Source organism: Camelus dromedarius, chromosome 10 (genome assembly GCF_036321535.1).
Source record: "Camelus dromedarius isolate mCamDro1 chromosome 10, mCamDro1.pat, whole genome shotgun sequence".
In the NCBI taxonomy this organism is placed as follows: Eukaryota; Metazoa; Chordata; class Mammalia; order Artiodactyla; family Camelidae; genus Camelus; species Camelus dromedarius.
The window spans coordinates 53770084-53773928 of record NC_087445.1 but is presented as its reverse complement, the minus strand read 5'-3'; the positions used below and the strand labels follow the sequence as shown (position 1 = coordinate 53773928).

The 3845-nt window shown below is 39.7% G+C and overlaps 1 pseudogene; it reads left to right on the top strand.

The window, feature by feature from the left end:
* Positions 1-1357: 1357 nt before the first annotated feature.
* On the top strand, positions 1358-2684 carry LOC105087945 (WD repeat domain phosphoinositide-interacting protein 3-like; annotated as a pseudogene).
* The last annotated feature ends 1161 nt before the right edge of the window (positions 2685-3845 follow it).

Here is a 3845-nt window from a genome sequence, read left to right as displayed (position 1 = left end):
GACTGTTCTGTGTCTATTACTGTGAATCTGAATACACTAATGTGAGAACAATGACTGTCTTCTTTACTGCGCCTGCCCTAGCACCTAAAATAGTGCCTGGAGCGTAATAGGTGCCCAGCCCAAAAGTATTTGTTAAATAAAGGAGTGATTGCTATGGGAAAAAAAGTGAGGCAGTTTTTGAAAAGGGTAAGTGACAAAAGTTTTGAGATTTTTAAATAGCATTTAAAATAAAGTTCTTGACCTTTATACCTCAACTCCTTTGCAGACAGTTATTAGAACTAGTGATGTTTATAGACTCAGCTTTCATTTCTGAGAGGAATCCCACCATTTCTCTCTCCCAGTTCACACCCTTGACTTTAAAATAAAACTCTATTTTCTGTAGGAATGCAGATTTGTAAGTGTCAAAAAATTATGTATAAAAATGACATCATAAGTACATTGTTTTATAGCTTCGTGTTACATAAGACGAACACAAGAGTACTCATCCCTGTCAAAAACTAACGTTCATAGTGTGTAGCTTTGAAGGATAAAATAATTCCCTTGATAAATCTCCAATGATTAGACATTTAAGTTGTGTCCAGTTATTTTTAGTTTTCTGAACAATACTGAGGTTTCCATTCATGTGGAGAAATCTGTAAATTCAACCATCGATACTTCTATCGCGTAACTTCCTCAATGTAGAATTGTTATCTCAAAAAGCATGGCTATTTTTAAAGCTTTTGAAACATGCTCACAAATTCTCTTCTAGAAGGATGGTAGCAATTTATTGGCAGTGCAAGAGAGGGACTATTTATGGTGTCTGTTAGAGTTCTCCAGAGAAAAGGAACCGATAGGCTATAAAAGGAGTTTTATTATGAGGAATTGGCTCATACAATTATGGAGACTGAGAAGTCCCATGATCTGCTGTGCAGAAGCTGGAGACCCAGGAAGACCGGTCATGTGATTCCATCTGAATTGAAGGCCTGAGAGCCTGGGGAGCTGATGATGTAAATCCCAGTTAGAGGGCAGAAGACAAATGAAATATCCTAGCATAAACAATAGGCAGAAAAGGGGGCAAATTCCTCCTTCTTTAGCCTTTTTGTTCTATTCAGGGTGACACTGGATTAGATGATACCCACCCAAGTTGGGGAGGACGCTGTACTGAGTTAGCAATTCAAATGCTAATCTCACCCAGAAACACCCTCACAGACACACTCAGAAATAAAGTTTCATCAAATATCTTGGCATCCCCTGATCCAGACAAGTTGACACACAAACTTAATGATCACAGATCCACTTTTTGTCAACTTGACACTCATACTCATCTCCTTAAACCATACTTAATCTCCAAATAAAAACATTAACAAGATAATTCCACCTAACGTGGTGCAACCTGCATACAACCAAAAACCTACTAACCCTTTTACCAGAAGAGGAGTTCTTGAACAAGAACACTCTTACTAAAATAGAATTTTCCTCAGAAGTCGAGGAAGCCAAGCTAAGGTGACATAGAATTGTCCTTTTGGACCCCATGATTAAGGTGTTTACATGTGGACACAATCCCCATCAGCTGCCTGCCTGTAAAACCTGCTATAACTCTAAAGGCTTTTGTGTCGTATGTCCCAGTAGCAATAATTCCTTGCCAGCCTTCCTGGACACATACATGAGTCATGTGCAGCTTATAGACCTGGCCAGCATGGAGAAGCTGCCAGTGGACATCCTTGTACTTGAGGGCATCCTGAGCTGCATTGCTGTCAACCTGGAGGGAAGAATTACAATCTGAAAAAGAGACTCATAAGAATATGTGCTACTCCCACCAGGGCATTTAATCCAGGAACTATGGGTGCATGGGTAGTTCAGTGGTAGAGTTCTCGCATGCCAGGAACTATGAAGAGGATCTCAAGCAGAAAATATTTACCATAGTCAGGACACATCTCTCATCTGTGTATCTAATGACCATGGCACAGTGTACCTTTTTGCTGCCAAAGATCCAAAAAAGAAATAGTTTGATGTTAGCCAGTTTCCTTTCAAAATACTTTATTTCCAAATGGAGTTTTCCTACATTTCAGGTCCCTGAGGCTCTCCATGCATTTGTGCTTTTGGAATGGAGCCAAATGCTGTCATTTCCATTTGTGCAGAAGACAGCTACTATACATATTCCTATTCAACTTCAGGGAGGAGTGAATCCAAGATGTCTGTGCACAGTTTCAGAAATGACCAGTGACAAGCTGTGATCCCTCACAAGGGTCCGCCATCAGCACCCACAGCTGATTGCCCCCTTGAAGCGCTAGGTGTGCCCCTCAGACTCCTCTGGGGCTGACATTGGCACACTGCGGACCTGTGGGGAACAGGCTGGAAGGGACCACCACAATGACCTTTGGTGTCAAAGCCATATGTAGTCTTTTGTTTTCCTAAGGAAGGCTTTCTATTATTAAAAGAATAATTACCAGGGCCTAAGTAGACACTTAAGTGACTTTGAACAACTGTACCTGTCTGTCGGCTTGTTATCTTCTTGTTCAACTGTGAAGTTTAGTTTTAGTGGTTCCACTGCATCCTTTATGTCTAAAATTTGAGGGGATGCAAAACAAACATAGGCACTGGGTTGAGAAAAAGATGAACAAATTGAAATTTGTTTTGGGCAACAGGTTCCATCATTTTTACTGAGTCTACATGAGGAAATGAGCAAATGGGCAAAAGTTCAATCTTAGAGTATAACAAGATTTAAATAGAATGATAGTACCAGCAGCTTACCTTAGAAAAGGAGAAAAATTCCTTCTCCACATTCATTCTCCTGAACGTGAAGGAAAAAGACACGATCGTGCTAGAAAACATAATGTGGACAATTCCCCTCGTGTAAATTCAGTGTTGTGATCTTTTCCGTGCCTGTAACATTGGTTGTGTGTAGCACACGAGGTACATGCTGCCATTCCCTCTTTCTGTGCTGGGGTTGTTAGAACTGATGCAAAACACCAGACCCACCCTGTGAGCCCAGGCACCTTGTGGTGACTCTGGGGGGAGTAGCCATCCTTCCGGGGGGGGCTTGACTGAGTCTCCTAAACAGGAAGAGTCAGCTTTATTCAGGGTTAAGACTAAATTCTCTTATATGTAGGGATCAAAGTAATGCGTAGACTTCAGAAATTAGTCATTTAGTTTAGAGTATATGAAAGAAAATATTCTGTATCTCTTTCAACAAAGTGATATCAGAGGGAGAGAGACAGTCCTCTGGTGGTTTCTGTCAGTATTGAGCATAATGCCTTAGTCTTCATTCCTACTTAACCTTTCTCACCATCTTTTTCTCTCCCCAACATTTATGGGAAGAACTACACACTAACATTTTGAAAATGAAAGACATGTTACATTTTTTTTTAACGTTAGGTAACTACAATAAGTTACAGGCTCAAGATTATTGAATACTATTTGAAGTGTGTATTTAATTTTCTTAAATTCTTGATGAAGAGATTTAATTTTGTTTTTGACTTCAGGTTGCAAACATTTAGAATCACCATAGCAGCAAATTCTAAATTTTGTAACATACATGACAAAGAGACTAAAAAGACTAAAGCATGCATGTAATATGGTAATTATGCACTTCTTGGTCTTGATCTTAACCCAGGTGTCCTTAATAGGGTTCCACTGGCAGCAGTGATCTAGAGTCAAGATCAATGGCTTAACCAGCCTGCTAAGAAATAAGAAAGCCAGTTCTTCCTTTAGGGGTATTCCTGAGCATCCCAAAGTATCTATAATATAAAGAAAATTCCTTTCCTCCCTTAACTCAGAAGATGATGAAGACCAATAAGACCCCAATAGAAAACTAGTAATAAGACATAGAAAAGCAATTCACAGAACAGAGTTGTCCAATAAGTATT